This window comes from Mytilus galloprovincialis, chromosome 7 (assembly GCF_965363235.1).
Source record: "Mytilus galloprovincialis chromosome 7, xbMytGall1.hap1.1, whole genome shotgun sequence".
Classification (NCBI taxonomy): Eukaryota; Metazoa; Mollusca; class Bivalvia; order Mytilida; family Mytilidae; genus Mytilus; species Mytilus galloprovincialis.
In genome coordinates, this window is record NC_134844.1 from 83,614,685 (window position 1) to 83,639,878 (window position 25,194).

The 25,194-nt window shown below is 31.7% G+C and overlaps 1 long non-coding RNA gene across 1 annotated transcript; it reads right to left on the reverse strand.

Moving 5' to 3' along the window:
* On the reverse strand, nucleotides 1-24,524 carry LOC143083846 (uncharacterized). Its single transcript, XR_012980898.1, has 6 exons — nucleotides 24,384-24,524; nucleotides 23,670-23,808; nucleotides 22,021-22,243; nucleotides 18,766-20,746; nucleotides 1,775-2,021; nucleotides 1-130 (listed from the first exon to the last, which is right to left on the reverse strand). It is a non-coding gene; the product is annotated as an uncharacterized LOC143083846 (long non-coding RNA).
* Between the last annotated feature and the right edge of the window lie 670 nt (nucleotides 24,525-25,194).

Genomic DNA, 25,194 nt, shown 5'->3' on the forward strand with positions numbered 1-25,194 from the left:
CCAGATATATGAATGTATATTTAAGAGAAACACTTGTTCATAAATGTATTTCAATTTTCTGTCTAATGCTTCAACATCTATGGGTAACTGCATATGAGACTTTTCTGTTCGCATTATATTAGCAGGTATTCTGAAAGTAAAAGAAAAAAAATTAACGTAAAGAAGCAACAAATACCGCTCCAAAAAGATAAATAGAAAAAACAAAAACAGACGCACAGTAAATAGTTATCAAAGGTACCAGGCTTATAATTAAGTACGTCAGACGCGCTAATGTATTTGACATAAAATGAACTGAGATTATTTTATAATACCAATTTGAAGTTCTTATTATCTAATTTGAACATTTCATCGCATGCTGTTTGATGTGAGCCACGACTCCGTGTTGAAGAGAGTACCTTGACCTATAATGGTTTACTTTTATTAATCGTGACTTGGATGGAGAGTTGTCTGATTGGCACTCATACCACATCTTCCTATATCTATATTATGACATACTCAAATGCCAAGAACTTTTTTTTTATAAATAATTTACATAGAATGCCGTTGTTATTCAAAGCGTTAAAGCCCAAGTTAGATTACACAACTTACATCAAACTATCCTCGAAATTAAATATGTTTTTAAAACATTGACGGTCACAAGAAATTCGGTCTGAATGGAGAAAAACATAATAAAACACTTTAAATGCTGTACATCCAAGACGCTTTGCTGAATTTCCACCTAACAGGAACACACACACTTTTAAAAACATTTGAAAATCGAGAGATACACACAAACTACTCTTTGGTAGACGAAACGCGCGTCTAGCGTAAATACAAATTTTAATCCTATATCTGTGATGAGGTTTTTTTACAACCAAAGGGTGGATGCCACTGCTGGTGCATGGAGTTTTAATCCCCCGAGGGTATCACCAGCCCAGTAGTCAGCACTTCTGTGCTGACATGAATTATCATTGATATGGTCATATTTATAAATTAACTGTTTACAACATTTATGATTTTTTTTTAAATTCTAAGGCTTTCTACCTCAGGAATTGATTAGCTTAGCTGAATTTGGCAAAACTTTTAGGGATTTTCGTCCTCAATGCTCTTCAACTTATTACTTTATTTAGCCTTTGTAACTTTTTGGAATTCTGCCGTCACTGATGAGGCTTTGGTAGGCGAAAAGCGCGTCTTGCGTAAATACAAATTTTGATCCTGATATCTGTGATGAGTTTATTTATAACATATTGTTATATAAATCTCCATATATATATATATATATATATATATATATATATATATATATATATATATATATATATATATATATATATATATATATATATATATATATATATATATATAAGAAGTGCTCTCTTTTGAAAGCTTTCTGCAGCAAAACGTCTTATACCGATTGTTTCCACTTATAAATACATGGTTTTAATTCTTTTTTCTGTAGCTTTCAATAAATTCCAATCTCTAGTCGATTCTACGTGTTTGAAAAAAAAATCTTGATTACTTATGTTTATCTGTGACTAAGAAAATAACAAGTGCATATTAATGTTTCATACTTTGTTTTGATAAATCAAAGAAGATTGGGCATTCACCAATGAGACATGCAGTAAACCAACAACATTATAAAACCAGAAAAGAAATCTATACTTAAAAATTACTGTAAGTTTATATACTAGTACATATTCATTGATTCATGTCGGTCGTGAAACAGTTAGTACTAACTTCTGGAGTTTAAGAAATTTGACATTTTGTAACACTGTAAAACTGCTATTAAACTTGCCACCCAGTTCCATTAGACCGTTGTTATTTTTGTCAAAACCAGGCTCAGTGATTTGATTATAAAATGAACGTAACCACAAATTATAACTATATTTTGGTAAACGTTCATCTTCCAATGTACTGTAGAAATTAGCCCATTCTTGAGGTGAGATGGATCCATTGCCATCAGCATCAGTCCAGGAGAACGCCTCAATTTCCGCTTCAAGTTTAGACATTTTTCGTTTGTATGCTCCTCTCTTGTTAATGTCCTGCAAATTACAAAGCAAGTATGTCTATTTAGTTTTATCAATAAAAACGGTACATAATATGTGAAATCTCAGTTATGCTACTAGAAGGGTGAGATAACCGAAGCGAAAATATGGCTCTCTTCCATGATGAAAAAGCACCTGCAAGTATTATAGGTGGTGTGGGTACGTTGAGTGAAGAACATATGTAGTTGGGACAAGAGAATAGAATTATAAAGACATTTTAAGATTTATATGTTGAAAACATTTATAATGGTACATGTACGGCCCAAAACAAAAACAAATATTAAAAAGGGGCAAACGTGTACATTGTGTAGGATTTTGTTTTATAAGAGATATAAAACCATTGTTTGTTAAGAAAGAATGACTGTTTATATATGAAACAAAGAATATTACCAGCAAGACCTCATCAACAAGTAAGACAACTCTATAGAAAGCGTCAGTCATTAGAGTAATTGCCGTTTGATGACAATGTTTCCATAAAGCAAAGGATGTTAGCACCAAGACAAGATCTACAAGTAAGACAACTCTATAGAAAGCGTCAGTCGTTATGGTTATTGCCGTTTGATGACAATGTTTACATGAAACAAAGGATATTACCAGCAAGACGAGATCTACAAGTAAGACAACTCTATAAAAATTGTCAGTCATTAGAGTAATTGCCGTTTGTTGACACTGTCACCATAAAACAAAGGAAATTACCAGCAATACAAGATTTACAAGTAAGACAACTCTATAGAAAGCGTCAGTCATTAGAGTAATTGCCGTTTGATGACAATGTTTCCATAAAACAAAGGATATTACCAGCAAGACAAGATCTACAAGTAAGACAACTCTATAGAAAGCGTCAGTCATTAGAGTAATTACCGTTTCTTGACAATGTTTAAATAAAACAAAGGATATTACCAGCAAGACAAGATCTACAAGCAAGACAACTCTATAGAAAGCGTCAGTCATTAGAGTAATTGTCGTTTGATGACAATGTTTACAAACTATTGGCGTGTTTTTGTTGTATTTTGGTAGATAGAAACTTAAAGAAACAAAAATGATCAGCAAGACAAGATCTACAATTAATACAAATAGAGAAAATCGTCTGAACACTCCTGACTATAGCTATTGCCTTTTATGAAAATTTAAACTTTTTTGTATTTTGTCTGTTATGATAGTTATAATAGATAAATAGAAACTTTGAATAACAAACAAATTATCAGCAAGGCAAAATCTACACACAAGCCAAATTTTCAACGAAGATATAGCTATACGAGTGACTGCCCTTAAAAGAGTATCTAACTCTATTTCGTGTTTTTGAGCAAAAATTAAAGAAGATAGAGACGAACTAAACAGACGAGACGATCAACAATACAAGTTCTATAAAAAAAGACGTTTTGAACTGGAATTCTCTTTTGTTTATATTTTGGAGAGTGTCTTTAGTTGAATAATGCACATAGCCCAAGGTGAGCGACACATGCTATTTAAAGCCTCTAGTTTCATTTTCTCACGTCCAGAGGTATAGACTCAGTGATGTAAAATATTGAAAACTACACGTTATAAATTTCTTGCGTCCGAAGCGATTTTCTGGATTTTCCTTCATCAGGAACGCTCTAAGCCAAACATTTGAAATCCGAAGATGTATAAGTACCGAAACCGGGGAAGAGCTACATGTCAAAAATACCTAAAATAAATAGCCAAAAAGTCAAGTTTGCCTGAGGGAGTTGAAACCTTAATCTCTTAATAATTTCTAAATTTTTAGAACATACTCACCCCTTCTCGTCCAATGAAAAGTCAGTTTTACCCCCTCTAATTTTCATAGTACATGGTTTTCTATGCACTACGAAATGCTATACATGAATGACTTTTCATTGTCAGTTAATTATAAAAGTGAACTCTTAATAACTGCACTAACGAAGTGTACAATCCCCTGAGGCATTTCCCATGGAAAAAGAGCCTACTGATTAAAGATGAAGACCAAAGATTAAAACAAAACATTTTGAATTTTGCAAATGTTCATGCATTTTCTAACGATACACATATATAGAATATACAAAAACAATTTGGTTAAGGATGGAGGTAAAATAATACTTATTTAATGTGTATACCTGACATTTGAAGGATTTTTTTTTCTTTCAAGAAAACAATGCCAGACTGCTGATATATATAAAACAAAGATTTTTTTTTGGAGAAACACAAATACATGTAAATTTACCAATAAAAAGTAAGCATTTAATGTTGAATGGTCTGAATTTAAATATTTATACAGAGAGTTTAATTTATATCTAAAAAAAAGTCAAATTTCAAAATTACCTGTGTTTTACATTTAGTTCATTATAAAAAGTGAACTCTTATTCAGGTTTGAAAATTACAATGGGAAAGGATAATTTTGTAAGGTCACTCGAAAGTGTGAATATGTTCTAAATTGGTCAGACAATACTTGGTCATGTTTTATGAAGATTTAAGCCCTCGGCTTCGCCTGGGGCTTAAATCTTCATAAAACATGACCAAGTATTGTCTAACCTATAAATAAACGGACAATTTTAGTAAAGTTTGTTAAATCATGTCACTACCGAAAAAATACTGACTACTGAGCTGATGATACTCTCGGGGACTGATATTCCACCAGCAGAGGTATAGACTCAGTGATGTAAAATATTGAAAACAACACGTTATTAATTTCTTGCGTCCGAAGCGCTTTTCTGGATTACGTAGTCTCGTAAGTGTGATATTTGAAAGTTTTTGATTAAATTAAATTTAGGTGTTGAAGACATTAAGTATCCCTCAATGATATGTGCTGTGAATATTTTTGCCGTTGACTGGCTGACATATTAAAACACCTGACATGATAAATATAATTTAGATGGTACCTTTACGGCGTGTTTGACTGTTTCAGATAAATTCATATCGGACATCTTCTTCGCACCAGGAAACGCAAAACAACATGTCAATAAAACGCAAACTAATACCAACTGTATAGTAACCATCCTTAATTACCTGGAATATATAATAAGTATAAAAATGGTAAAAGGAATGAAAACGATTAGACAACAGATTTTTAACTAACAAATTGTTTTTGTTATGGATTGAAATTATACAATATACAGATTTAGAGGGCATTCATTTTGTATTTTAAGAGAAATTATACAATATACAGATTTAGAGGGCATTCATTTGGTATTTTAAGAGAAATTATACAATATACAGATTTAGAGGGCATTCATTTGGTATTTTAAGGAAGGAGGAACACTTTTACAAAGCGATAGATCCATAGTTATTTAAGTTTACATATGTTACCTTTGAGTCTTGTGTAGACGAAACGCGCGTCTGGCGTACTAAATTATAATCCTGGTACCTTTGATAACTATTTGTACACGATTGTTTTCGACATTTTGTTCATTGTTTTCAATTATTACTAGGTCGTGTTTCCCCTTATACAAAAATTTATACTGTCTAACAATATGTTAGGGCTTGTATATAAAAAATATTCTGAATCAAGATTTCACCAATTCCTTATAATGATAAATTTTGAACAAAATAATTTGATTGATAGCGTTGAAAAAATAAATAAATTTGTTCGCACTGTGCGCAAAAATACAATTCTGACTCAAACATAAAAACCATAATCCCGTTGAAGCTAAATTGTTGCTCTTTAACACCCAGTTTTGAAAGCGATTAAACTGTACATAGGCATAATACATTTTCTTAGCGTTATTGTAAAGTATAATCTTGTATACCTGCTCGTATCCACAAATTCAGTTGTAAAAATCATAAACAAAGCTTACCAGTATGCAACGTGTTCTCTTCCAATTATTTTCTAACAACTGTAATATATGACATTTACAATTTTATAGTTAAAACTAATAAGGATAATTATGAAGAAGATTAGTGCAATTATTCAAGAATTTGAAAACGTTAATACTATTAACAGCAATTGTCATTGCTCTACAACTTCCAAATTGTTTTGGCTAAGATTTTATTATTTGATTGTCAAAATAAAAAACAATAAAACATTTTGTTTCACTTCTATTTTTATCTTTCACGTATGGCTATTTCATGCTAATTGTTCCTTCAAATTAATATATCAAATATAATTTGGTCTGAATAATAACCATAGACGTCATTATTTGATTTGGTTTAATGGTTTGGCCTTCATTACATACCACAGACGTCACTATTTTATTTGGTTTTATGATTTGACCTGCTTAACATACTATAGACGTCACTATTAGAATTTGGTTTTATGATTTGACCTGCATAACATACCATAGACGTCACTATTAGAATTTGGTTTTATGATTTGACCTGCATAACATACCATAGACGTCAATATTTGCTTTGGTTTTATGATTTGGACTGCATAACATACCATAGACGTCACTATTAGATTTGATTTTATGATTTGACCTGCATAACATACCATAGACGTCATTATTAGATTTGATTTTATGATTTGGCCTGCATAACATACCATAGACGTCACTATTAGAATTTGGTTTTATGATTTGACCTGCTTAACATATCATAGACGTCACTATTAGAATTTGGTTTTATGATTTGACCTGCATAACATACCATAGACGTCAATATTTGCTTTGGTTTTATGATTTGGACTGCATAACATACCATAGACGTCACTATTGGATTTGATTTTATGATTTGACCTGCATAACATACCATAGACGTCACTATTAGATTTGATTTTATGATTTGGCCTGCATAACATACCATAGACGTCAATATTTGTTTTGGTTTGATGATTTGGCCTGCATAACATACCATAGACGTCATTTATTTGATTTGTTTTTTGATTTTGTCTGCATAACATACCATAGACGTTAATATTTGATTTGGTTTTATGATTTGGCCTACATATCATACCAAAGACGTTATTATTTGATTTGGAATTATGATTTGGCCTATAGAACATACCATAGACGTCAATATTTGCTTCGGTTTTATGATTTGACCTGCATAACATACCATAGACGTTAATATTTGATTTGGTTTTATGATTTGGCCTACATATCATACCAAAGACGTTATTATTTGATTTGGAATTATGATTTGGCCTACAGAACATACCATAGACGTCAATATTTGCTTCGGTTTTATGATTTGACCTGCATAACATACCATAGACGTTAATATTTGATTTGGTTTTATGATTTGGCCTACATATCATACCAAAGACGATATTATTTGATTTGGAATTATGATTTGGCCTACAGAACATACCATAGACGTCAATATTTGCTTCGGTTTGATGATTTGACCTGCATAACATACCATAGACGTTAATATTTGCTTTGATTTTATGATTTGGACTGCATAACATACCATAGACGTCACTATTAGATTTGATTTTATGATTTGACCTGCATAACATACCAGAGACGTCACTATTAGATTTGATTTTATGATTTAACCTGCATAACATACCATGGACGTCATTATTTGTTTTGGTTTTATGATTTGGCCTGCATAACATACCATAGACGTCATTATTTGATTTTGTTTTGTGATTTGGCCTTCATAACATTCCATCGACGTCATTATTTGATTTTACATATGATTTTGACTGCATAACATACCATATATGTCATTATTTGATTTGGTTTTTTGATTTTGACTAATAACATACCATAGACGTTAATATTTGATTTGGTTTTATGATTTGGTCTGCATATCATACCGAAGACGTTATTATTTGATTTGAAATTATGATTGGCCTACAGAACATACCATAGACGTCATGGTTTGATTTGGTTTTATGATTTGGCATGCATAACATACCATAGACGTCATTGTTTGTTTTGGTTTTATGATTTGGTCTGCATATCATACCAAAGACGTTATTATTTGATTTGAAATTATGATTGGCCCACATAACATACCATAGACGTCATGGTTTGATTTGGTTTTACGATTTGGCATGCATAACATACCATAGACGTCATTGTTTGTTTTGGTTTTATGATTTGGCCTACATATCATACCAAAGACGTTATTATTTGATTTGAAATTATGATTGGCCTACAGAACATACCATAGCCGTCATGGTTTGATTTAGATTTCCAAACTTTTTGGCACACGTGTTCTTTGAATCAAGTTACATCGGAATATGTAATAAAAAATGGGGGTCACCATTTTTGTTTTCTTGGTATTTTCATAGGAAAACGTCAATTTTGGCGACAAATTTACCTAGGTATATAGGGGAAATGCCTTTTTTTCGGCTTAACTTTTTAGATTTTCCAATGGATATCTATGTTCTTATATACGGAGAAAAACAAAAAACTAACATAATATCCAGAATTGCATACTGAACCCATACATGTATAGAAACTCATATGTCACCATCCTTGTTTTCGAGATAAATGTATATAAATGGCTTCAAAGTTGATTGATACCATTAGAATTGGACCGAAAACGTGTGACGTTATTAAGGGCATACGATACAGTAGAGATCCCTCGTTGATTTTTCTTAAAATTTTGATAGAAGGTCAATTTCAATGTGTACTTTTCAAAAATGCAAAGAAAACAGTACCTTCATGACTTACTTTTTGAGATAATTTGGTTCGAAATTTGCATATTTGGAAGAAAATCCCTGAAATTTCATAAATTATGACTTTTAAAGAAAGTAACAATACTTTTGAATGAAAAGTCATAACTTAACCGGGTTTTTTGTAAAATATTCCCCTGATCCATGGCATCAACATGCTGAAACAAGTTTAAGGTTAAATCAAATCATCATGTTCCGGATTTAGATTGCTATATCCGAAATAAAGAAATTGAACATATTTTTGCGTCTTTTCGGCAGTGCAGAAAAAAATTTGGTCGTTGATTTTTTCCTGAAATTTTGGCGGAGTGTTCTTGAAACAGTACTTGATTGATTGCAAAAGAAAAAAATTGGGGTCCATGTGCTTGTTTTTTCAATAAAAGCCATAAACCTTAATTTTTTACGACGTCTGTCAGTATGGCGCTAAATTACGTTAAATTTAGTTTTAATCGCAACAACGTCGTGTAAGCATTCCCGCCGTACACGAGTTTGCAGGTGTTTTTCAAAGCGTTGATACTTATCATAAAAATTTATAAGATGGTAAATCATAAAATGAAAAAAAAACATCTGTGCTAAACATTTACGAAACGAAATTTGGACAGGAACCTTTTCATAAAAAAAAAAGACTATAAAAAAGAATTCTAGCAGATTGCTTTGTCAGTATGGCGCTAAATTACGTTAAATTTAGTTTTAATCGCAACAACGTCGTGTAAGCATTCCCGCCGTACACGAGTTTGCAGGTGTTTTTCAAAGCGTTGATACTTATCATAAAAATTTATAAGATGGTAAATCATAAAATGAAAAAAAAAAACATCTGTGCTAAACATTTACGAAACGAAATTTGGACAGGAACCTTTTCATAAAAAAAAAAGACTATAAAAAAGAATTCTAGCAGATTGCTTTGTCAGATGTACGGCAAAAAAGAAAATCTGATTGAAATAAAGGTGCATCTCCGTCCGAGATTAGTTCTAAATTGAACTGTAAGAGGATAGACAACTTTATTGACATCACAAAATGTGAACCAACTATAAATTAAGTGAGGCGATACCTTAAATTGACAACAGTATAACCTTCAACAATGAAAAAACCGATACCGTATCGTCAACTTTAGGTCTCGACGTACTTTGATTTTTATTTTATTTTTACATTCAAAAGATAATCATCTTTCAAATTTAAATTATAAGCAGTTCTTCTTGTTTTATAATAAGAGCTGTTTTGTGCAATTTAACTCATGCCATTATTGCCTCAATCGACCGAAAATGAAGTTGTAATATAATATTTCATAGGAAGTGCAGCAGCCGGTATAAGAGAATAATATTGAAAGATGTCTTTATCAATAGATAAGTTACATAACCTTTTTTTTACGGCGTATACGTATGAATATTGGCGTACTTGTTTGTCTAGAAGTAGAGCTATATTGAAAACAATTTGTTCGTCTGTCCGATCGTCTAATTATACGACGAGTTTTAACGTGTGTACACTTTCTGATCTGTCTGTCTGCAATTAGTGTAAATTTGCCGATACTTCAATTTTTATCTCTCAATACATTGAAGTATAATAGGGACGTGCTTATACATGCAAATAAGAAGACGTGGTATTATTACAAATGAGGCAAATCTCAATCAGAGACCAAATTGCTTAACGACTATAGGACTTCGGACGGCCTTCAACAATGAGTAAAACCCATACCGCATAGTAAGCTATAAAACAATGAACAAAATACAAATATGATGACCAATACCAAAAGACACCATTTAATTTCTAACGTGTGACAATTCTGCATCTATTGGTAATATTTTGCTTAAATTCAAACCAAAAACGGCACCAATATTTTTTTTTGAAATCTTTTTAACGGACTTTTATTGACAGTTTTTCTACATACACATACAATATAATATGTTTTTAAAATATCAATTAAAATCAGCAATTTTTTTTATGTACCAATTTCAAGTCCAGAGCAGGATGAGACAATCTCTTTTTTATTATTTTATTTACGAATAGGGATGTTATACGACCTTGTCCACCAATGAGGGTCTCGCACATGCAGTCGGTTTTGTTATTTCATTGATAGTCTGTTAAATTTGGCCTTACAATGTACAATGACAATGTTCCGTAAAACTTGGAGGCTGCCAAATTCTAAACAAGAAAAGAAAAAAAGACACAAACTTAACTATTTTGATTCTGATATTTTTCAGTTCAAGATAGTATTATTTACTTCGAATTCATTATCAATAAATGAAAATAACTGTTCTCGTAATGAAAAATATTGCACAGCTGTACAACACTCCGTAGTAATGACTTTTGTGTATGGATTTCAACACCAGACCCGATTCGGCCACCCTATAACAATAGATTTTGTTAAATTTTTACTCATTAATCACGGGTTCATACGTTTTCTCATTTCTATAAGTTTCATTAAAATGACATTTGGATGTCATAAATGTGTAATTAAATATTTGCCGCTGGACGTTAAGTAGCTACCAATACTCATAATTAGCTATTGCAGGTCGTTATGTTCCGAATTGTGTTATTGGACCGTGCAGTTTTGGCAGTTATTCAGTGCCAGACTAAAAAGCTCCACAATTCTTCTTCCGTCTTTCCATGTCAGTACTCTCTTCCGTGTCTAACACCATTTCATCAATTTCGTCATGCAAAATTGTATTTGATTTATTTTTGTACATCTCAAGTATTTCCTTTAATCCCACTGCTCTTCGGTGGGTTTCTCGGTCTTTTAGAAACGGCATGGCCACTTTTTTAGCAGGTACTTTTTTGAAATTCGCGCAACCGAAATTAATGACGTCAGAGAATATTCCGCGAAATATGACTTATTCTAAAGCGAAGTCGCGAAATGTTAACGTTCTTATTAGAAACATCGCGAAATTACAACGTTCTGATTACCAACGTCGCGAAAACAACACGGACAGTTTTGAAAACGTTATTATCTGCCCCTGCTACTGTATCGTATTCCCTTAAATACAGAATGTAACTTTACGGTATTACTACTCAGAGATATTGAAAACAAAATATGTGTCGGGATCTGAATGGTGCTTATTTTGTTTTTATTTCCGCTGTCGGGTTTCGTAAATTTCCTAGTAATGAAATACACAATTCTGCTGATATAATTTATTTCGTTCTGCACCTGGAATTTTCACTCACATGAATTAACATTAATCTCGTCTGATTTTCACAACGAGCATATACTTGAAACTTGCTTGAACTGGTTGGTTCAAAGTGAATCATGCATAAATAAATCAGGTACACGTTAAATTCACGTCAATTTTCAAAATAAGATTATTAAAAAAATTAATTAAAATCATGAAAAATACCTTCATATTTTTGTAAAGTTCACGTGAAAATAACATGAAAAATTTCACGTGGGATTCAGTTTTTAACTCCATCATTTAAGACAATGGTGGTGTCGTTGCTTCATCCATGCAGAACTAAAGTACTTCAAAAATTTGATTCAGTTAACAGTTTGATAATTGATCGGTATTCAAGTATAGTTTTATAATTGATCGGTTTTTGATAGTTCTTCAACGTTCAGTGGCAAATAGTTCAGGCATGTTCCGGACGATACAATACAATTTTGAAAACAGTTGTTAATAAAAGACACATTTGATGCACCAGTCAAAAAAGGTTTTACATTCTGTTAGTTGTGAATATTATGAGGGAAAATAATGATCCTGATAAAATGCACATTCTAAAAAATAAAATAACAAAACTTAAAGAAAAAATTCAAAACTTAAAAGTCCCTTTTCAAATGACGAAATCATAAGCTCAAATACATTAAAAGAATGATAGATAAACAGCCATCATATTCTTGACTTGCTACACACATTGGTTTAGCGTGGTGTAAATGTGTGAGTTGGCTGCTCAACAAGTCGGACAAACCTTGCAAACTGTATGCAAAATTTCACAGTGTCATTTGTGGAAAATTATTTACGAACAAATCTTGAGATCATATATGCATTCTTTATAAGTAAAACAAACTGCAAATGCGAAATATAAAAGTTTCAGCTTGAAATTCCACATGTAGGAGATGTAAGCCGGAGTCTGCGTGCCTTTTATATATTATCAAAACGCCTAATTCAGCAACCTGTCATGAACAAAAAATAAAGAAAATCCAGACGATATTCGCACTTTTAATATGAGTAGTAACACCAGGTACATAATTTAAACCTGAAGCAAAAAGACTGTAAACCCTATATACACCAAGTGCGGGATTGACGGTAGAACGGACGCGGAGAAAAAAAAGCATACTATAATAATTCCGAGTAAATTTTCTCCAGAAGAACAAAAGTTTTAGGATTTAAACACATATGTACTAGGAGACTGAAATGTTACTGTGATAATTATACTTTCCAATTTAGGGGGCCAACGTTTACTAAAACTACAAATTAGAAATAAAAAGATGCTCGTCCAATTACCACTAGTCACAATTTGCTTGATGTCTTTGGTTTTGATGTCGTTAAATGTCCAGATGTTGCTATCTCATAAATTGCAAATCCCATGTCTCTATTTATCATTCTTTGTACAAATGACATGTTCCATATATTTTTTTGTTTTATTTGTACTTGTAGTTTTACCCCACTTCCATAATTAGCAAGCGGAAACGTAGATATTTCTTTTTGCGTAAATATTCGTAAACTTTGTCGATTACGTTGAAAAAAATAGAGGCAATGATTTAAATTTTTACAACTGAAGTTTCAAGTGACGGGTGTAAATTGAAGGATTGATTGTTGGTTGCTTAAACGTCCAGTGGCAAATATGTCATGCATGTTCAGGACGAGAACAAGTTAACATATAATAGATAAGTTTTGTAATAGAGGCGATCCGGGAAGATGGTTGAGAAAATTTGGACTGACACTGGAAAATGAGGGTATATCATGTGAGCAATATGCCACCCATGACCTAAAGGCAACTATGTTAATTATCTATCAGTCATTTTGTCTCCGAACTTGTACATGTACATCATTTCCAACTCAAATCAAACAAAAATATTTATAGATGCAAGTGGATACTTGGGACTGGCTTTAATCAGACTCTAACGGGACCTGATTTTATTTTTTTTTAAATGTTTGCCGAATCAAGTTCCCATGTATTTCTCAGCCTACGGTAACTTTCTCAGGCCTCATTCTGATGTTGCTGTCTGTCCTTTGTAGACTTGGTCTATGATATTACGAAGCTAGCACTTTATTTTTAAAATGTTTCCGAAAGTATATCGGATTTACTCTGTACAGACCAATGAGAATGTTTACACCTGGAACACAGGAAATGTTATTCGGCAAAATAACCAAGTTAAACCACTTTTCTACATTCCATACTAACAAACTATTTTCTGTATGAGTTTCAAAGTCTGCTTGTATTGTGCTTTTTGCCTTATTCTATCCGTATTCTCATCCAGATAAATTTCCTTTTTCCATTTTGCCCGAGCGGTGTTTTTGACGACCATTTTAACATCAATTAATAGTTTTGTACAATCCCCCGTTTTTTTACACATCATCCTAAGTTTCTATAGACAAGATTTCTATTTTCAAAAAAACAAAATTTCATTGGTATACGGCGTGCATCATGAAAAAGTTTTTATTGCAAAAATAAACTAAGGGTAAAATAAAGTGATAAAACTCAGTCTATTATGCATAAGAACATATATAGATAAATCGTGCAGATGATAAAATATTAAAGAAACAGAATATGAATTAAAAGTAAAAGTAAAGTAATACATTTTTAAAGGTTAACAATTAATGAGCAGAAGAATTGACGGAAAACGATAAAACAATCTATGTCGAAAAGATTACCGTTACGTATTGCATCAACACTCTCGGCACTCTGCATTGAGATAAAGTAACCGTTAAAAATGTCACATAGTTATGATTATCAAAAATATTTTTTTCTTTATTTAATGAATGGCTATTATCTATTTTGAATTTATTGAACCATAAAACTAATTTTTGACTCTTCACATTGAATAATCCGCGAAGCGGATTATGTTAGATGTGAAGAGTCAAAAATTAGTTTTATGGTTCAATAAAATCAAAATAGATTATTGCCATTCATTATAAATAAATTTCTATCAAAAATAAGGCTCAAAGAACTTTTTATATTATTTATATTAACAATAACAACGTACACACATGTTGGCGTATGAATACACAACGTCAGAGTGGGCGTGTCGCCATCAAAATTGACAACATTGAAAATAAAACTAACAATTTTAACCAATCAGAAGACAGTAAAAACAACAAATTTATTTATTATTTAATCACTTTGTTGCATTGGCTTGTATGTGTGAACGTTATTCGAACGTCAGGAACGATAACTCGTGGCGTAACGTCATTCGATATCGTGTTACCTTAATATTTGATTTGGTTTTATGATTTGGTCTGCATATCATACCAAAGACGTTATTATTTGATTTGAAATTATGATTGGACCGCATAACATATCATAGACGTCATTGTTTGTTTTGGTTTTATGATTTGGACTGCATATCATACCAAAGACGTTTTTATTTGATTTGAAATTATGATTGGCCCACATAACATACCATAGACGTCATGGTTTGATTTGGTTTTATGATTTGAACTGCATAACATACCATAGACATCAATATTTGATTTGGTTTTATGATTTGCACTGCATAACATACCATAGACATCAATATTTGATTAGGTATTATGATTTGGCCTGCATAACAAAAAATAGACGTCAATATTTGATTTGCTTTTATGTTTTGGACTGCATAACATACAATAGTCGTTATTATTTGATTTGATTTTATGATTTAGTCTGCTTAACATTCCATAGACGTCATTGTTTGTTTTTATTAGTTGTGTTATCTATAGTCTCAAGGCTGCATATGAACTCAACATAAATACCAGGGTAAATGGTTTTTCAAACCAACAGAGCTGATTTACAGCTTTTTAAATATTGTTAATTAATGATTGATTAAATTTTTTATTTATATAAAAGACCAAAAATGACATAGAAATTAACAACTATAGGTCACCGTACAGCCTTCAACAATAAGCAGAGGCAATACCGCATAGTCAGCTATATAAATTATAGCTATACTTTATTTTCCTGTCTACAATGAAACAATAAAGATACAACAGGGCCACAGTCGAATGTTAAAGAACAAGTACACAATTATGTTGATAAGTTGAAATCACCTCTAACTTGAAATAACATCTATAGTTTCTCTCTGCTACATTTATCGACTAGAAATTGACAAACGGCAACCATGAAGTATTTGAGGATTTGTTAAAAACAACACATAAAAAGAACAACACATCAAAAGAACAAAATATTCAAAAGAACAAAACAATCAAAAGAGATTATTTCAGCTACCTAATTAGGTCTTTCCACTTTTCCGTGGAAAGACCTATTGGATTTCTTCTGATTATTATTTTTTTTTTCTTCCACCTTATTTTTTTCCTTCGCTGTTTTTTTTGTTTCGCAAGATGTCGCTTTGATATTTGGAATATAATATCGAACAGGTAATACGCTTTTGAAACCAACTCTGCTTAACTGAATACTTTCCCATATAAGAGTTATCTCCCCAAACACTGTTTTTCTTGTGGCCATTTCTCCTTCGCAACCGTAAAAGATTACGACAAATTTATTTTACCAAATTGCTCGTTATATCCTCAGGATGTTCTGTTTCATTTTGACCGAAGCCGTATAGAGATTCCATATGAGAGTTAGTTCCCCTTTTGTATTTGAAATTTTGAAATGTATTTTAAACTGGAAAACCATAAGTGATAGAGACCTAGGGTCTTTTGATTTGAGATCCTTGGTCCAAAAAAATGAAAATTAGGTCAAGGTCAAAGTCATATTTTAAATTTTGATTTTGGCTTATTTTCACTCATTTTCATTAACCTTATTAGATATCGTCAAATTATTTTTACTAAATTGTTAGTTGCGACATGTCGTAACATAATAATTTTGGTTAAAGGGTGCGTAGACAATAAATGGGAGTTTTAGCCCCTATCACATCTAAAATTATGCATAAAGTGATATAACTTATTAACCATACATATTAGAGACCTAGGGTCTTTTGATTTGAGATCCTTGGTCCAAAAAAATGAAAATTAGGTCAAGGTCAAAGGTCAAGGTCATATTCTAAATTTTTGATTTTGTCTTATTTTCACTAATTTTCATTAACCTTATAAGATATCAACAAATTATTTTTACTAAATTGTTAGTTGCGACATGTCGTTACTTAATAATTTTGGTTGAAAGGGTGCATTGTCAATAAACAGGAGTTTTAGCCCCTATCAGATCTAAAATTATGCGTAAAGTGATATAACTTATTTACCATATATATTAGAGACCTAGGGTCTTTTGATTTGAGATCCTCAGTTTGTGACCTTGAAATTGAGGTCAAGGTCAGAGGTAAATTTGACGTTCTAGATTATGACCTTTGCTTAAAATTCATATCTATACATCATAAAGCCATAGGAACTGACATTTTAGACTGATTTTTAATATTTTAATATCAAAATAGATATTTACTGGTGGAAAGACCTTCAATTGTTCTCTGAACAATTGGTTTTTAATTGTTAATTGGTTCTTTTCAATGAAACAAAATTCCAAAGGCACTAAATAGAGTATATATCTCCAAGTTGTGACGATATTCAAGAGCCTGCATTTCCTTTCATTTCATATTACAAGGAAGATTTTAAACTAAGTGTTCTACGTGTTAAAGTTGAAGTCACCTATTTGAAATATTACGGACGCAATCATCAGTTGTTGACAGTTATAGAATTTCCGTTTCACAGATGCCGACGAACATTTTCAAATTTTCGTAAATAAAGGCAACAGTAGTATACCGCTGTTCAAAACTCGTAAATCCATGGACAAAAAACAAAATCGGGATAACAAACCAAAACTGAGGGAAACGCATTAAATATAAGAGGAGAACAACGACACAACATTAAAATGTAACACACACAGAAACGGACTAAGCATTAGACACAATCCGATGAGAATAACAAATATAACATCAAAAACAAATACATGAATTTGGGATAGAAAAGTACCGTGAAACGTCTTATAGTAATGTGAATTCACACTAAAATATAAGAGAAAACAAACGACACAACGGAATCACAACGTAAAAATGTTACACACACAGAAACGAACTATAATATAACAATGGCCATTTTCCTGACTTGGTACAGGACATTTTTAAAGAAACCTGATCCCGTCCACTTGCCGTTGCACATTACCTACCGAATCATACATACCACATGATTTTTACTAACATCAGTATCACGACGGGTGCCGGATCCGATTACCACTGTGGAGCACATGAGATCAACATCTGTTTTGAGACAGCTGTATGTCGTTTTCGTAGTTTTTCGCCTATTACAATGGCATTGTCAGTTTTTTTCCGACTTATGAGTTTGAATACCAATTGGCTATCTTCTGCCTTTCTTTTTCCAATTAAAGTTCGAAATCATTATAATATCTAGTGGTTTTTAAACTACTTTTTTGTGTAAAAAATTTGAAAATACTTTTACAAAGTCCCAACACTGGGTAGCATCCTCAATGCATGCACTAAATGTGACGTCAGGAAAGGTCCGATTATTCAAACTCTTATTCCGTTTTACATTTTGCTGGCAAGAGGAATTTTCTAAAACTGATTTTTAATGATATAACTGCTATTTAGGACTGATTATGGTACTTAATTGTCTCTCAGTTTATTCCAATCGAAAAAAATGGACAATGGGTCCAAAGAAGCCTGTGACGAGTTCAACCTTTAAAAAAAAGAGATTCCTTCAATTATCAATCTCACGGTTTCGTGTAACTAAGTTATATCATAGTCAAGCTTGAACAGCACTGTATTACGAGATAAACACTTTTATGTAAATAGAATAGAGTTCGATGCATTTCCGTCAAAGTCTTTGGTTGTAATGAACATCATTCGTGCGTTTAGGTGCGTCGTCATAATTGTCTTTAAGCACTGCTTTCATTAGGGAATTGTGAATAAGTACCTACAGACTAGTTTATCCTGCACAATGTCGATCACTAAGACCGTTTATAGTACAGGGATACAGGCGATCCCCATTATCTGGTAAATGACGTCATAAAGGCACTCATAAATGACGAGTTTTTATCCGGTGACAGATGAACTCGAAAGTGGTCTATTGAATCAGAAACGATTTTTTACTGAAATGAGAATATATAACTAACCTTTTCCTTTATTGTTTCTTTCCTCTGTCATATCTATATCTGGTGATGACGCAACACAGTGTCGAAGGTAAATTAGAAAGAATGGAGTCCACAAAAACCGACAAACTATAAAATCACAAAAATGAAAAGGAAAGTCCCTAATTGAATGGCAAAATCAAAAACTCAAACACATCAAACGATAACAACTGGCATTTTCCTGACTTGGTACAGACATTTTTATATGAAGAAAATGGTGAATGGGTTTTAAAGCTAGCTAATATTTTACTTGTATGAGAGTCGCATCAAACTCCATTCAATTGACAACGAAAAAAACATAAGACAAGTATTAGTAAATGAGGGCACTTTAGTCTGCTTCATTTATTGGAGTTTTCTTGTGGATTCTGCAAATTCAAAAAAATACTACTTTAACGTTAGATTTTACAGACAGCTTAAGCATGAGAATTTGTAACGCGAAAACATTGAAAAGGAATATCGTGTAACTTGTGCTTTGTTGGGCAATAACAAGCCAAATTGATTTTCTGTGTGCTTCAGTGAAAAAAATAAAATGGGACAAGTGATTGGTTAAAAACACCAAATAAGTAGAACCATTCACTGTCATTCACAAAAAATTACTTTATCGTAACCAAAAAATTAATAGAAAAGGTAAAGGTGAATTGTAACAATCCTATTATGGTGTACTTCTACAAATTGAAAATGGAGACTTCTCTCATTGGCACTCATACCACATCTTCTTATATCTAACATATAATTATTAACACAGTGACGCAGTGTGTTAAAGACCTAATATATATCTTAATAGGTCACAAGCACTTTGAGTAGCGAATATATGTCATTTAGACTACTGGCCTGTCGCTTCATTTTGGATATTGATTGATAGCTGTTTTATCTACAATCTTGCCACATCTCCTTATTTCTTATATACTGTTTATTTTTTAAAAATGCATACTGTCTAGTATATGAATGCGTCTGTGGATTTAAGTCATTAACTTTTGAAAATTGTAAGTATATCTTTTGATTGAGTAAACTATTCCTGTTGATATTTAATATTATCCTGATTTAGAGTAATTTCTCGCAATTTGATTGGCTGATATTGTCCTAATAAATTTCAGTACAATTTTTTATCACGTCAATTGGAATTATCTCCCTTATTTATTACGTCAATTGGAATTATCTCTTTGCATTTGTGTAATATGTTGTTTAGTAGTTATCGTTTGTTGGTGTGATTCAGAAGTGTTTCTCGTTTTCTATATACTAGTAGGTTACACTGTTGGTTTTCATGTTTGAATTGCTTACGCTAGTTAGTTTTGAGGCACTTTATAGCTTGGTGTTCAGTGTGAGCTAAGGCTCCGTATTGTAGGTCGTTCTTTGACCTATTATGGTTTTATTTTTAAAAAATTGTGACTTGGATGGAGAATAGTGTTATTGGCACGCATAACAAATCTTCTTATATATACCGATAACAACAACTACAACAAAAGATAAGAATGAACACACAAGAAAACAAGTTTATGATTTTTATGGGTTTCTGAACAATTGAAAACTATAACTTGCTTGTACTTTATTTGAAAAATACAAACATCGTAAAAAAGTATCAACATTTTGGTAAACACTCCTTAAACTTTGTTAGTATAAAAAAATGAAAATTTAAAGTTATATAAATGTCAGTAGGCAATTATTTGTCACAAAATAAATGATAAGCAAGCTTTAGATTCTAAATCGCCAAAATAAAAAAGGAAATTTCACATTGATACATTAATAATTTGATAAAAAAATGATTTTGTATTTGGACAGAGCAGCTTTGGTTAAAACAGACAAAAAAATAAATAACAACAGACACACATTCTGTTTAAAGTCAGAACTGAAAGTGGTTAATATTGAACGAGACTTTTAAGTCAATGGTCCTGTAATAGCTACGGGTGGAACGTTGTCACAATGTGTCTTTAATATCCTCTCAATCCACGTTCTGCTAACGATCGGAATTCTACAAAAGAAACCAAAAAGGAGTAAATATTAGCTGTAAGCATAATGTTTTTTTTTGTTTTTTTGTTTTTTTTTTGTTAACAAAAAAAAGGACCAATTTACGGTAAACTATAGTCGTAATTTAACCTTCGGCTTATTAGTGATATTTTTTTCACTAACACCCGTGATTTTTGACTTTGTGTAAGTAATGGTATATAAAAAAGAAACATCAAAAACAATCCAACACTGCTGTGAAGAAACTTGACAATGGTGAAACATAGATGATAAAGATTTATTTTAATTAAAAAAAAAGAAAATTTAAATTAACTTTAAGTCTATCTTGTTTTTATCATCAATTTCATTATTTGTATTCATATTATTATTATTATGATGGCTTATGGGTGTCGTTTATCAGAAAAAAATATCAGTTAATTAACGCAACGAGTCTTTTGAACCAATTAATACTTCACTTAGATTGGGGGCAATTTAGAATGTCATATCTTGTAGCGTTTCTTCTGAAAATGGAAAACGTGGTTCTACATTCAAAGTCACTTTGTTTCCACCAAAACTAGAACCCTGTACCTCTGTGTTACAATGCACAAGTCAAAGCGACTCAGCTTAAGAAGTAATTTCCTACCTCATCCGCTTACATACTACATGTTCTAAGGGAAGCACTTATATATCACTTCGACTTATGGTTTCTGATTGCATCCTTGATATTTTCGTTTTCAAATGACAACACTGTATGGTAGACTCTAGTTGTCGTTTGTCTCAACAACTGTCTAATTCTAATCTTTCAAAATTTAAATTGATTTACAGTAAAATTGTCAAAAGCAACGTGATTGGTATTAAAACAATGATTACCAATTGACCAATGGCGTTATGTTGTATTTATTTTGAGGAAGAACATTTTAATTAATTACCCACGATCTTTTCGAATTGAATCAACACCAAAATGTCATTGTACAAGAAAATGGTGAATTAACAAATGTTTACTTAAAAATGTACATAACACCAAAATTGCGCTTGTGTAAAAAAGAAATGTCGACTTTTTTCGCCTTTTCGTTGCGATTACAATCATTTTAACCCACCTTATTATGTGCCTGACCAAATCAGGAGCCTGTAAACGAATGGCTGTTCTTGGTTGCTGCCTATCTAACTTGTTTTTCGTTTATTGCTTATTGATAATTAGGGCTTTGGTTAACTTTCCGATTTGTTTTTATCACATTTTGTGTGCCAGTACTTTTAAATTTTGAAACTATTATTTATTTTATATAAGGATACCACTAAACTTACCTCCAATTTCTAGCTCTTCATTCCCGTTTGTGTCAATTTGAGGTATGGCTAAGTTGAATATTTGTCTCCATCGACTCCGGCTGTAGTCCAGTCCAGGTATGTGTGCATTTGCATAAAATGCGGCAAATTCGTTACCATTAATGTGTCCATCTCTATCGGTATCAATCCATCTAAAGGCCATGGCCATGGCATCTCTCTTTACAGTGTCTCTCTTGTGTACCATCTGTTTGGAAAAAGTGTATTATTTATTACTTACGATCGTGTTACTTGCAAATGTAATGAATATATAAATCGGAAATTGGAGTAAATTTCGTAGCTTTTTTTCGTCAACTTCATTTTTTTAAAATGTTTCTTCTGTAATGATATAACCAAACTATATTTATTATATAAGTATTTTATCGATAAATGCGTATAGAAGAAATTAAATTGGTTCTTACGTAACTGAGTAATTTCAAATTTCATACATGATTCGGCTCTCATTGTGCATTTGAAAAACATAAAAATTATTAGTCACTTTGCTTATTTGTTAGAAATTTAAAAAACATGGAAACTTATAATTTGATTCCGTTATTTTCCAAAAAATCACCTTCAACTTTCGGTAAAGTTTAATTTGTCCCCGCGGAGTTTGATTTGAAGTTCAAATATGGACAACACCTTTGCCACAAAAAATATCGTCTGGTCATGTGAAGCAGCAAATCATTATAACGCACCTGCTATTCGATGGATTCAATTGTGTCATTTAAATCCAATGATCAAGTTCTGACTTTTACGTTACAGAGAGTGTAAAAAAACCTGTCAATTCTTGTTAAATGATGATAATAATTTGTGTAGTCTTACACATTTGTTTACTTAGGTATTTATATGTTGCCAGTAAGTTCTCATGAATATGTATATACTCCTCTCCAACACAAATGTTATCAAAGGTACAATGATTATAATTTAGTACGCCAGACGCGCGTTTCGTCTACAAAAGACTCATCAGTGACGCTCATATCAAAATATTCAAAAAGCCAATCAATTACAAAGCTGGAGAGTATTGAGGATCCAAAGTTCCGAAAAAGTTGCACCAAAGTTTTGTAAACAGAAAATTTATCAAAATAATGATATTTGCTTACCTTGTGATTTTAGTTTCTAAAGTTAGTTTCAGGGAAGATATTTCTACACGCGAACATTTACGTTTAATGACTTGTTGCTGAAAGTTTTTTCTTTGATGTCTTGAAATTTTTATATTTGAAACTCCTTACCGGCCAAATTCTGGACAGAATAATCCAATCGGCGTCTTCATAAGACTTTTTAAATAAATTTTATTGATTTTTTTAATGATAAAATTACAAGTTTAAGATAATCTTAAAATTGTCATAAAACTAAATAAAGCAAACATAAATCAAATTTTGAACCTAATTATTTTCGAAACCAGCAGTTTGTTTCGAGTCATGATCTTTCATGTATTTCAAATTTATCTACAATAACATGATCTTAAACACACCTAAAAATAACCTTTGCACATGATTCAGGACTTTAATGATATGATGAAACTTATACGATTTACTTCTTCAGTCGTTAAAGCCATATGTTTATAAATCTAATTTGTGCTCAAACTTTTGCTAACTTGTCAGTTATTTTCAACATTCGATATATATTCTACTTACCGATGCAGTATGGGCAACTGCATCATAAATGGCAGATCCTTCCTTAAATTTGAATTTAAAAGGAGAAGCAAAAATTGCAGCCACAAGGCAACAAAACAATATCAGGGTCTTCATCTTCTGAAAGTTCAATCAATAAATGCTGGAAAAGAAATAAAAACTTAAGATCATAGATTATAAGTATATTATATTTTTTGTGCCTATATAAATCATAATAGTTTTCGTTATCGGACTAAATAAACTCATCATAGATACCAGGACTTAATTAAGTATATGCAAGTATAAAGAAGATTTGACTGTTGTTTGTAAACAGCTTGCGCAATTCTGCCATGCATAGTTCCTTGTATTTTTCCTTTACCGCAAATTTAGTAAATAAAGCGTTCAGATTTACAGATTGAATTTATACTAGAATTGAGTATATGTAGGAAACTGTCTGAAGTCTTCTTTGTAAGTAAAGGTTATTAACAAAGCACTAATGTGTGAAACTGCTTTTAAAAAATGGTATATTTCATTAGAAATGAAAAATGATGACAAACAAAACTATCAATTAAGATTACTCGTATATCTGTATCTTATTTATATTTATTTTCAATTTAGACTTGTTTATATCTTTTCAATGTATATATTCATACATCAGGTTCATTAGTAAGAGCCGTCAACATTTCCTTTTAAAATATAGTACACCCACTTTTGTTGTACATGTTATAAAGACCTTACCTTTCTCTGAATAAACCGCTGATCTATTCAAGTCTCATGCAGCAAATTAAACATTTATATGAAGGAGTTAGTAAAATACTCAATCACGAACCAATCATATTTCTTCAGCAATAATCGTTTCAACGCCGAGAACAGTCGAATTTTCCCGATTTATATTTACATCATTGGTCACAAAACTCGTTTGATTCGAACGGAGAGAAGCGGAATCAGCCGAAGTTAGAAGAATGATATCTTTATATAATCAAATTGACACTTTATAGATTTGGGACATCCAAAACGCTATTCTGGGATGGCCACCGTTAAGATACCCTTATAAAAATGAAAAGCAGTTAGTGAACAATTAATTAAGGCCCTGAATGATCTAAAGATATTGAAATTTAATATATACACACAAATTGCGTCCATATACTTTTAAAAAGTAAGACGACCTCAGATTTGTGTAATTACCTTTGACATACTTGATCTTAATAACTAACTTTAAAAGAAGAATCATTGAGCTACTACACCATATGCATAATTGATAGATACGCTTTTTTTTTAGGAAATGAGCCTTCAAACCCAGCCTTCACCAAGAATTGTAATAAAATAAACGGTGCCAATTTTCTACAAAATATTGGCATTTCGACAATTAATGTCTATTGAGTGATGCTCGAGGCCAAGATATAGGATAATCCAAATTTTAATTAAACAATATGAAGAGCTATACACAAAAAAGGCCCAAAAAATTTAGCCAAAGCCGGGTTATGAATCAGAGCTTTGTATGAGAGAGATACATTCCTTGTTTTTTTTTAATTATTTCCCAAATTTTGTA